This window comes from Saimiri boliviensis, chromosome 2 (assembly GCF_048565385.1).
Source record: "Saimiri boliviensis isolate mSaiBol1 chromosome 2, mSaiBol1.pri, whole genome shotgun sequence".
Classification (NCBI taxonomy): domain Eukaryota; kingdom Metazoa; phylum Chordata; class Mammalia; order Primates; family Cebidae; genus Saimiri; species Saimiri boliviensis.
Genome location: NC_133450.1, coordinates 5370329 through 5382644, shown reverse-complemented (window position 1 = coordinate 5382644; position 12316 = coordinate 5370329). Strand labels below are relative to the sequence as shown.

Sequence of the window (12316 nt, the reverse complement as noted above, 5' to 3'; positions counted from 1 at the left end):
CAGGCGCCTGGGAGGCACGAGGCCCAGACTCCAGCCCCAGCTTTGTAGTGAACATGCTGTGTGACATCTGGTAGGGCCCCCCTACTCTGGGTCTCAGTTTCCCCACTGTGCAATGAGTCCTATCATTCTGATTTGACCCTCTCCCACACTGGTTCTCTAGCACCCTCCTTTAGTCCATCCCCTATAATCAGAAAATGTCTAACCATCTCTTTCCCTCAGAGGCTTGCATCCCAACATGGGGGCGTGGAGGGGGAGACAGAACTTCAAAAGCAGAAGAATTAATGGGGGAATTTCAGGCACCAGTGAGGTACCACTCAATGCAATGGAAAGAGACCAGCCCAGGGCTTCCAGAGTCATTTCTCCTAAGGCCTCAGGCACCTTCAAGTCCTTTGCAGAGGGAGCCTCATAGCAAAGCCTCGGAGAGGTTGAACAGCATGAGGAGGCACAATGCCAACTCACAGGTCTACGCTGGGTTTCTCCCAACTCACCAAGCAGGGGGCCTTCTGGAGTGTGAAAACACCATAGGTAGCCAAGACCCCAATCCAGAAATCTTGGCCAATTATTCCCAGGGACCAGGTACCACCCATCCTAGGGCTGGCCCCAAGACCAAAAACTTGCACTGCAGAGCTGTTTCTTTCTGCTGTTAATTTAGACAGTTACACAATACCAGATAAAGGTATTAAGTCAGGCAGAAATAAGCATGTCTTCGCCCAGAAGAAATGACCTTTCCGCCATCTTTGATTCTTTACTGCAGGGAAGCCAGGAGGAAGGAAGTGGAAAAGAAAGAGATAAGCTTTCCTCCAGTCTTCATAGGTTCCCACCGTAAGCCAAAGTGCCCCTGCCTGCACAGTTCCAGGTTTGCAAAGAAATTACTTCACAGCGAATTGTCTGTTTGTTTGCCAGACTCAAAAGTGAGTCAAGGATGGGCTGTAAATCAAGGAGTGGGTAGGGGCTGTGAGTCAAGGAGCGGGTAGGGCCTGTTTCACTGAAGGTAGGTGAGATGGCTGTCCTACATCACCCTGCATGGCGAAGGACAGTTTCCAGAGTCAGCTTCCGGCAGCTCTACTTAAAGCCAAGCCCTTCAGGGCCTCAAGGGGAATAAGGCTGGGTGCCAAGAGGCCAACTTCAGCTCCTCTCTACCCCCTGACCTACCACTCCTTCCTGTGGTCCCAGTACCCGTATGCCAGCTGAGAGAACCCAGCTAAGGCCTGAGGACCCACCCTCAGCTTCACACTTCACTACAAAGAACACAGCACATCTGCTAATGAGTCATGGACCCCAGGAGAATGGTTTCAGCATCTATGGGGTGCCCTAGAGCCATGCATGCTCTACCCAGCCACATGAAACTCACTCAAAGACAGCTGTGTACACTCATTAGACACCACACACAGGTATCCCCATTCACATGCACAGGGCACAAACACCCCTCTATACACTCTGCTGTCATCTCTATTCATTTAATCTCTTGGGAAAAACAAAAGAAAACAATTTTTTTAAACTGTGCATAGAAAGGCCACTGAAGGCCACGTAGCCCTCTGTACATAAAGCTAATAATACACCCAGGCTGGAGGAGTTTCTAAAATTAACAGAGCGGGTGCGAGGCGTCTGGGAATGCTGACTTGGGCAGGCCTGTCACTGCAACGGGTTTCTACGCTCTCCCCAGCTCTAGTTCCCTCAATTACAGTTCAAATTTGAGACAGTAATTAACAGGAGAATGTTTGCATTTAGTGGTCTTCATAAAACCAAATTGCATAAGGCAAAAACACCCATTTCCTTGCACTCTGACTAATGGTTTCAATCTTCAGCTTCCAGATGCTCAGGGATATTTCCAGCACTTGATCTGGGCTGGGGTCGGGGTCCTGGAGCATTCTTCCCCACAAACTGCTACCCTGGAACATCGGAGAGCTGCTGGAGAGAAAGCATAACATGGTTGGAGGAGGCATGGGCCCTGGAGCCAGCTAACCTGGGTTCGATTCCTGCTCCATTGTTTACCAGCAAGTCACTTTACCATGCCATGCCTCAGTTTTCTTATCTGCTCAATGAAGATAACCACAGTACCTGACCAGCAGCACTGTCATAAGGAGGAAATCAATTGATTTCCGTCAAATGCTCTGACCTATACCCAGCTATATTATGAAATGAGCAAATAAATCATTCAAATCAATAAATTTGCAGGAAAGAGGTAAGGGGGAGGAAGATCAAATCTCCTAGAGAAGAGCCAAAGCAAAACATCTATCTGTTGGGAGTGGGATCACAGAGGAGCCTGTAATAGACCCAGGAGAGCTGGTAACGGGAGGCGAGGGCTAGCTTACAGAGTCCCCACAGCAATCAGATGACAGACCTATTTGCCTCAGCACACAGATGCCCTCACCTCCAGAGACTCACGTCTGGTCAGAAGACAAGGCTTGGATAGAAGACAATTGGGCAATGATGTAAGAACCATCCCAAGGAGCCCAGGTGTCTGTAAAAACAGGATCCCAGTGGCCTAGAAGGGTGAGCCCAGGAAAGTGCTTCTGGAGGAGGTGAGAGGAGTTGGGTTTTGGAGGCCCTTTACCTCCTGGACAACTTTCCTTAGTCTTTGCCAGATACTTGCACAGATCTCCGAAAGCCAGGGCCTGACAGAGCCAAATGTGGCATTCAGCACCACGGACAGCGCCCAGCACGCCCGCCAGCTCCGTTCAGTGGGTTTAGCCAGGGGAAGCTGGCAACCGCTTTTGCACTGGCATGCTCAGCTTGCTGGCCTCTCTTTATTTCTAATCCTGCTGTCAGAAGCATCTCAAGTGATTCCTTGATATCTCTGGGCATTTTTATTGGGAGCTCCTTGGTGACTGAAAAGACTTTACTCATAAAGACCCCAAAACACTTCACACGTATACAGCACTTACTGTTTTCCATGCATTACTTCATTTATCCTTTACACCAGCACTGTGGCTGCCATTATTTTACAGATGATGATCTTCAGGCTTAGAGACAAGTGTCTGCCCTAGGCTAGACAGCTAGTGAGGGACACAAACAAAATTAGGAGGAGTCTCTGGGACTCCAGAGTTTGAGTTATTGGAGTTGTGGGTACCCTAGGGGGATGTGGGAGGCAGACATGCCTTTCTGACACCTTTGCATCACCGTGGAAAGGCAGCCTACCACGGCAGGTGCAGCCCTGCCCCAGAGACAAAAGAGAAGAAGAGAAGACTCCAAAGAGATCTGGGGGCCCTATGTTCCTGATGCTAGGGCTGTCTGATGCAGAGGAAGTAGCACACTTCTCAAGTGCTAAAGGCAACCTGGCCATCTGCAGTCAGTCATGGTCGGACACGTCCTATAGAAGGGAAAACGAAGAAAGGAAGAGCAACATTTCCAAAGCCTCAAGCTGAATGCCCAATGCTCCCTTATCACCCGGCCACCCCTAGAATCACTCATGAATAAATCTCACAATCCAGGGTGTAAATCCACTGTGGTGAGTGTCATGCCCTGGCAGGGAAGCAAGGCACAGCCATGCTCAGATATCCTGGAGTTGGCACAAGCCTGAATTAGGGGGCCTGGTCTCTCCAAATCGTCCAGCCCAGTGCTTTTTAAATTAACAGGAGTCCTGGCCAGCAAGACACCAACTAGGCTCTGCAAGTCCCGGCCCAGGCTCAGCTGCAGGCTCCCAGACCTGTCTTCTCTCAATCCTTACCTGGACCAGTGGGTCCAGGGCAGGTGGCCTCTCAGCAGGAAGAGGCAGCCTATAGGCTGACACTGGAGGGGCAGGTCCCATATGCAGAAAGAATGGGGGATGGCAAAAAGCCAAGCAGCCCATTACACTGGTGTCTGGAAATTTCATGTTTTGGTGTGAGAGGAAGTTCATAGCCTCAAGGGAGCTGAGGAAGACACAATAGGTGGTGCCTGACCCTGAACTCAGGGACTCACGTACTAGACCAAGGGCCCTCTCCTTCCCTGGAGGCCAAAGAGGATGGTACTAGTGACAGAACGAAAGTAGGAAAAGTGGAGGTCCCACATAGAGGTGACCTCCTGCAGCCTCTTCTTGTCCGCACACCCACGCTTGCCTTTGAGGACACATGCACATATATACGTGCTTGCACATGTGCACACGCACACAGACATGAGCATGCATGCGCACACGCACACACGTACACACAGACATGCAATGCCATGAATATATTTTTTGTAAACACACTCTTGTCTTTTGCCCTCCTACAGGTATCCATTTTCACACGTGCATACTTTCTTGCATACATTTTGGCACAAATGATATCCATTGGGAATCCTGTCAGCTGGAAGAAGAAGAATGTCATTGTTTTGTCATTAAAATACTTTCCACCTTTCAAACTACCTTTTCAACTCTGACCACTGAAGCCTCTGCACAGCATGAGCCTTGGTTTTAGTTCTCCTAAAACACCATGAGCTCCTGGAGGACAGGGGCCTTGTCTCAGACGCCCATGTCCCTGCAGTGCTGACTACAGCCTGTGGGTCTCCATGCTTTCTCCCAGGTGAGCAGCACACTCAGTGCCATTTTGCAGATGGCTCCCACTCAGCACCACTCTCAGCACCAGACCTGCATTCCCACCTGCCTGCAAAATGCATCCACCTGGAGGGCCGGCTGTCTCCTACAGCCAACAAGTCCAAAGTTGAACTCAGCATCCTCCTCCTCAAAGCTAAATGGCACAGTCTGCATTTCAATCATCTCGGCTCAAAACCTCACAGCCATCCCTTACTGCTGCCTCTTACCTCCTACTCACCCCAACAGCAACACCCCCAGCAGTCACCATGTCTAGTCTAGCTGCATCTGTGATGGCTTCTGCATCTGTCCCTCACCTGGACCCTTGCCCCCACCTCCCTCCTGGTCTCCAGCCTCCATTCTCTTCCCCTCCAACTCATATGATCTCTGGGTTATCTTTCCCATTCCCCAGGTTTTCCACACCCAGCAAAGATCCTGTCCAAGGTGACAGTGAAGACAGTGAGCCTGGAGGAAGATGGCAGTCAATACTTGCTGGGCACTTACCATTTGCCGGGCACTAATCTGAGCACCTTATCTGGATTCCTTTATTTAATCCTCATAAACAACCCTATGAGGTAGATACTATGATTATGCCCATTTTACAGATGAGGAGACTGAGGTACAGGAAGTTGAGAGATTTGCTATATATGGCGGGCCAAGTATTCAAACCCAAGGAGCCTGACTCCAGAGGCCTACTTTCTAACCACTCTACAGAAATATCAATCTGGTTCATGGTTTTTTGTTACTCCTGAACTCTGTGCCTCCCCCAACTCCTTGTCTCCCTCCCAGCTCTCTCCCCTGTGCTCTCTCCCATGGCACCCGCATCCTTAACTTCTTCACTCCCAGACCCCTCTGCCTCCCCACTCAAGTGAACCCTAGTTGTGCCCTAAGGACTTCACTCTCCCAAATCCCTCATACCTCAGGGTCAGGGGTAGGTCAGCACCCTCCCCTCTCCCTACTGCTGCTACCTCCTACCTGTGGTAGAAATGTCTACAAGACCTTTTGGGTATCCTTGTCATCTGTTGGCCATCCTTCCAGCATCCATCTGCCACCCTCAAGGACCTTGGCAACGCTGGCACCTGGTTCACAACCTCCCGTTCCACTCCAAATCCTATTGTCCTGGGTGACTTCTACTCCATATCATCAACCCAGACAACACCCTGGCCTCTTGGTAGCTTACCTCCCTGACTCTAACAATCCCACCTCAATGGTCCATTCCAAAGTGCACCCTTGACCATGCCACCACCTCCAACTGCGGCATCCCTGCCATCCTCTAGTACTCCTTGCCCTGCTTTCCTCCTGGCTCTTCTATTCAGTTGCGCTTCACCTGTTCTTCAGTGTCCTGGGAATATCTAGTCTGCCGACTCCTCCGATCCTCCCATCAGAACCCTCCCACATCCTCCCAACCACCCCCCACCCCAGACACAACGGTCCAGCTCAGCTGGCTCTCTAAAGCCAGTGCCTTTAACTCCCATGCCCCTCCTCCTGACACCTTCATGAAATCCCAGCCCACCGTCAACCCTTTGCACGTTCACATGGGGGCTGCGTAGAGAATCCCACAGCCTCAGACCAGCCCTACTAAATATCCAAGTTTCTTAGCTCCTTGTGTCTCAATGTCCTCATCATGGCGTCATTAACGGCCCTCACCTCTGTCCCCCATCTTTCCAGGAGACCCTAGTAAATGTTCCTGCCCATCCCCCACAGCTGCTGTTTCAAATTATTTCCTCTCTCCCCAAAACTCTGAAGCCGCCACTTTTTCTCTCAGTATCAGCAGGTAACACCACTTTCTATGCCACAGAGAAAAGAAAAGCCGCCACAGTGTCCCCTTCCTCTTTCTGCCACCTTGCAGCACCTCCTCCATCCCATCTCTTCCTCCCAGTCACAAGAGAATCAGCGGCTCTTCTACCTGCCTGCCCTCTTGATACCATCCCCATTTTCCTCCCCAGGGACCTTAATCTACAGAAGATTCCCTCTCTCACCTATCTCTTCCATCTCTCCCTCTCCACTGAACCTTTCCCATCAGCTTTTTTTTTGAAGCTCTTGAAACTTAAAAAAAAAAAAAAAAAAATCCCTCCCGGAACCCCTGCTGTCTTATCTCTTCCCAGGCTCCTTGAAGGAGGTGTCGCCATCCCCACACTCGCTTTCATGCCCCTCCCCCAAAGCTCCTCTCCACTCCACTTGATCTTAGCCAAAAGGCCGAGAAGCGATCCTGCCGTCCAGTACTCAGCACGTCACCAATATGCACCCTGCTGCTAAATCCAATGGTCACTTTCCAGTCCATTTCCTCCCTGGCCTTTAGCATCATCTGGCCCATAGATCATTCTGCCCTGCAGACAGTCTCCTCCGTGGCTTCCCAGGTGGCCCACTCCACTGGCTTTTCTCTGTTCTCGCTGCCTCTCCTTTCCCTTCCCTTGAACAGCTTCCTTTTCCTCGGCATGACCTTTCCATGTTTTTGCTCCCTGAGGCCCTCATCTCTTCCCCATCCATGCACTCTGCCCAGGTGACTTCACAGACCCACATGGCCTTGTTATTCTGCTGCCTTGTCAACCAGACCCCTCTCCTGAACTCTACAGCCAGGCATCGACTTGCTGACTACATGTCTGCACCCGGATGTCCCACAGGAACCTCACCTTTGCCATATTCAGACAGAGCTTCACAGCTTCCTTCACACTCGTGTGCTTCCAGAAAATGGTACCACCGGGCACCCAAAAGCGTATCGTGGAAACTTCAGAGTTATTCTCAACTCTTCCATCTCCCTTGCCTTCCAACACTTCATCACATTGGATCCAATGTGTCCCATCAACCCACCATGGGGACTATTCCAACAGCTTCCCAGCTGAGCTCCTGGCCATCCCAGAACCTCACATGCCTCAGGGTCAGGGCTGGGGCCAGCACCCACCTCCAATCCACTCTCCACACTTTGCCAAGCTCCAAATCCTCTGTGTTCCCCGCCACCTCCCAAATGAAATCTAAATTCCTCACTGTCGTCCCCAAGGCCTTTCCTGGTCTGGACTCTGCCTCCTTCTCCTGCTTTGAAGCTCCCCATTCCTCTCCTTGCACGCTCTGCTGCAGACAGACTCAGCAGCCTTTGGTGTCCCCAGTGCATGACGCTTTCTTTGCCTCTGTGCTTTCCTACATGCTGACATTTCTGCCTAGAACTCTTCTTCCCACTTATGTCCACCTATCCCCCTTGGTTCACAGGAGGCATCCCTTCTCCTGGGAAGCTTTTGTATCCTAGAAATCTGGTTAGCTGCCCCTCACAGGCACTGCCCTCATACAGTATTTATCATGTTATAATGAAACTGTGTGTGCGACTGTCTAACTTGCCATCACTGACTCTCTGAAGTCAGCACAGTACCTTTTATATGGTAGGTCCTGATAAATAATGTGAATGGGTGAAAACATACGAATGAGTGGATGGGGGGTGGGTGAACAGATGAGTGCATGCCATGTGTGCCTCAGGAGTGTGTGCCAAAGGCTGAGTGGCAGGGAGCCCAGCAGAAGCCACGTGACACGGGCAGCCCTCTGAAACAGACTCCTTCCCACCAGGCTTTCACAAGCCTCCGATGATCAGGGAAGAACTTAGCACATCCAAACCCCAATACTCACAGCAACAGCCCTCAGCAGGCGGCCCCACCCGGTGCTGAGGATCACGGAGGAAAAGTGGCAGAGAAAGAGCAGAGGCATTGAAAGTCGGGGAGAAGGCAGGTGAGCAGACACAGGCCAGAAGAAACAGGGGGCCTGGGGTCTCTGACAGGATGGGATGAGAGAGAGCTGGTGGGGGGACCTTGTGGCTGAAGACTGCAACCAAGGCTGAGACTGCGTTTCCAGCCTTAGCTGAGCAGGTGGTGGGGGCAGAACCAACCACCCATAATAAGCCTCCTCATATGAGTATGCCCCCTTGACACCCCCCACACACACACACCACCTCCACCACAAGGGATTTTAAAGGTTCTCCCTTCTTCCCAAACAGGCCTAAGACCGAGACCCAGGAGCCCTGGGGAGGGGATGAAGGAGGCAGCTCCACTGCTCTCCCGGAGTCCCCCTCCATTCCCCCAACCAGACAGACCCAGGATGAGTCTTAGGGCTCCCAGTGCTGTGAGCTCCCCAAGGGCAGAAATGATTTCTCTTCCCTTTTCTAAGATGGGGACACACAGCTGGGCAAGGGGTGGGGAGGAGTCTCAGTAACATTATCTTTTTGTTAAATGGATGGATGGATGGATGGATGGATGGATGGATAGACGGATGGACAGATGGATGGATCAAAGACTGTTGCCAGAGGAAGAAAAGACTGCCAAAAATAAAACAAGAAAAGAATTCACTAAATGACTAACATTGATGATTTCTAAGTGTGGGATTATGTGACTTTGAGTTTCTCCATTCCACCTTTCTACCTTTCCCCCCTTCCCCATAACAGGCAGATATTACCTTTAAAATCAGAAACATTCATCTACCTTTAAGCAATGGCCTGTGCTGTGAGGGGTCCTCTAACATGTGTCAGGGGACAGACCACAACCCTGGTCCCCAGACAGCTCCTAAGTGGTCAGCAGAAATGTGTGGCAAAGTCACTGCCGTGACTGGGAGGTCAGGATGAGAAGACATTCTGGAGGAGGTCAGTGATGAAGACGGAGAGAGGGCAGTCATCTGAAGAGCAAGTGTAATAGGCAAAGGAGGCTAGCTTAGCATCACATGCATGCCAGCCCATGACACAGACACGTGACCCGCACGAGGAAGCCTTCCCTGCCTCCCCTCCCCACGCCTTGATAACGGTTTGAAAGCACCCATTACTCCCCCTCCACACCCCGTACCTGTCTAGCTCCACTTTACATTTTCTGAGGCAGAGCCATTGCTAGCCCCTTCGCAATCCCATACCCGAGAAGGAGCTGCCTCTCTGGTGGTGGCGGGGAGTGTTTTGCCCCAGAGTGAGCAGGAGTTCTCCCTGCCTGTGTCCTGGGGCTGGCATCTTAGCCTCCCCACTGTACCCTCAGGGTTGAAATCACCTCCCACAGCCTTCTTGAGCCAGGCTGGGTGCTCAGCTGCTCAGGTCTCTGGAAGGAAATAAGCCCCCAGCCACTGCCTCCGTCCTGCCCAACCTCCCCTCGCTGCTCTTCCCTGACCCCAGGGTCTTCCCACCACAACAGATAAATTGCTGTCTTCCTCCCACCCCTGCCTGGCCACCAGGGCCCTATTTTTAACCCACCTCAAAAATCTCTGACTCAGAATCACAGGCTTCCAGGTAGCTGCTCCCTTGGCTGCCCAGGGCCGCCTCAGACACAGTCCGATTCAGAGCCAAGGGCATCTGGGGCTTGGTTTCCAGGCGAGTGGTTTGGATTTGGGTGTACCTTTATTTTCCAACTTTTCTATGTTGATCAAACTTGAGGAACAAAGTTGGTTTTGTTTGTTTTGCTTTCTTAAAACCCAGTGATGACCCTTTACCCCTGCCTTTTCTAAGGTGTCTCCTCCTCCTGGGCTGAGGTCCCGCCTTCAGGATGCGGTGAGAGCTGGCCTCGGCCTCTCCCCAGGGAGAAGGTGAGCTGTGCCAGGGCTGCAGCTGACCTGGGCTTCTCTTCTCGAGATCCTCCAGCCAGACAGCGCAGTGCCCCTCGCCCTGGAATGTACACACACATCACCCGGGGATCCTGCTGAGCTGCAGATTCGGTGGACTTCAGTTGCCGTGGGGTGGGGGCCGACATCTGCACTGTTAACAAGCCCCCCGGGTGAAGCTGAGGCTGCTGGCACAGGGACCCCATTTCTGTGCGGCCAGGCTATAGCAGACGTACGGTGGTTAGGTGCCCTGCTATGAGGCCTTGGGCAAATCACTTAACCTCTCTGAGCCTGTTTTCTAATATGCAGGATGAGGATGCTAATCCCCACCTGACAGGATTCTAGGAGGATCAAATGAGATAGTATTCGCGATATGCGGGACTCCACGTTTGGATCCCCTTCCAGGAACGCTCCCTTCATGGAAGCCATCTTTGTCTCTCCTGGATTTCCCCTCCGGAGTCCCCTCCCAGGAACGCTCCCTTCATGGAAGCCATCTTTGTCTCTCCTGGATTTTCCCTCCGGAGTCCCCTCCCAGGAACGCTCCCTTCATGGAAGCCATCTTTGTCTCTCCTGGATTTCCCCTCCGGAGTCCCCTCCCAGGAACGCTCCCTTCATGGAAGCCATCTTTGTCTCTCCTGGATTTCCCCTCCGGAGTCCCCTTCCAGGAACGCTCCATTCGAGGAAGCCTGTCTTCCCCTCCTAAACTCCATCTCTCTCTATTTCCTTCCACTCAGTGTGGAAGCTGCTTTCCTCTCCTGGATTCCATCTTTCTGGATTCTCTCACTCTGTGTGAGAGTTAGCTGTTTCTTTCTTTCTCCTCCTGTTTCTCTCTCGCTAAATAAATAAAATAATAAAATAAATATTTGTAAGGCCGGTTTCCTCACCGGGAGCTTGGACACGCCCATCCCTCTCCGAGCCCAAAAACTACGTCACCACTCTGCGTGCAGCACCCAGCCAGCCGTTGAAAAAACCCCGCCAAAATTTAAAAGAAGCCCCGCCAAAACCCGCCCAATAGCATTTTGCCCCGTCCAGGTCCCACACCCCACTGGGCAGCCCGCTCACCGGAAATCCCGCCTACCTACCAATAGCAGCCTGCTCCAACCACTTCCTTCCCTCATAACCAATCAGGACATCCTCACTCGCTATAAAAACCCCAGCCTCGGGAAGCCGGGCGCGACTTCCCTGGCCCCTTTCCCCGGGACCGTGGAACCTCGCTCCGGAGTTCAGTAAACCGGCATTTAATTTTCTTATGCTGGTCTCAGGTTCCTCATTCTAAACTCAACAATAACCCTTACAATATTTAGCACATGCTATGTGGCATAAATACTCAATTCAAGTTGGCCATCATCATCATCATTATTCTATAACCATTAAGATGCAGGTCCTGGCCTGAGAGCTAGGAGGATCCTGAGACACGAATTGATCCCACCTCAAGAAGCCGTCAGTCTAGAGGATGGACAGACCCACCCCACAGGGGAGCTGAAAATCCAGGCCAGCTCCATGGGCAGATGCGGCCATGAGCCAGAGGAAGGGAAGGAGAGGGTGGATGCAGAATCTCTGACTCTGTCCCACAGGCTGGGGATGGCCAGAGGGGAGAAGAAATTCAGCCCGGCTTGCTCCAGAAAGAAGCAGGGGCAGCACGGGCTGCTGGGCACTAAAGCCTCAGTGGAGGCAGGCGCCAAGTAGGTCCGCTGGTCAGGAGGCAGCACTGTGGCTGCAGCCCAGGGGTCACAGGAAGGAGGCCCATGCTATGCAGTAGAAGGTGTCCGGGTCAGGGGCCTGAGAGTCTCAAGTTCTAGTCCCATCTCTGTCTCTAACTTGCTGTGCGACCTTGAATAAGTCCCTTCCTCGCACTGCCCCTTCCTCAGTTTCCCCATTGGCACAATGCAACGATGGAGCTAGACATCTCTAAAGATATGCGGAGTTCCATGAATCTCTGCAGTGCAGAGGCTAAAGAGGTCAGCCAAGGGCGGCCGGCCAGATCGACAGCTCACTCACGGAAGAACGCGCATCTCAGGGAACCCTGACACCTGAGCTCCCCGCTCGGAAGAGCGTTTGGGAGACATCCTGCATGCCGGCTTGAGAACTCAGAGCTCCTCCAGGGTACATGAGGGGCTGGGAAGGTTAGAGAGGGAGGGAATTCCTTGAGAAAGGGGCTGCAGCCACACCTCCACAGCACAGTGAAGACAGGCTGAGGCAAAAGAAACACTGAGATAGAAACCCATTGTGTATCTGACGGGCTAATTCCTCCTCTGGAGACCCCATGCTTGGACATGCAGAGAC

At 52.1% G+C, this 12316-nt stretch overlaps 1 protein-coding gene across 1 annotated transcript in view; it reads right to left on the bottom strand.

Moving 5' to 3' along the window:
* Positions 1-12316, bottom strand: part of HCN4 (hyperpolarization activated cyclic nucleotide gated potassium channel 4) — a 49129-nt gene that overhangs the window by 23632 nt on the left and 13181 nt on the right. The window lies entirely within an intron of this gene.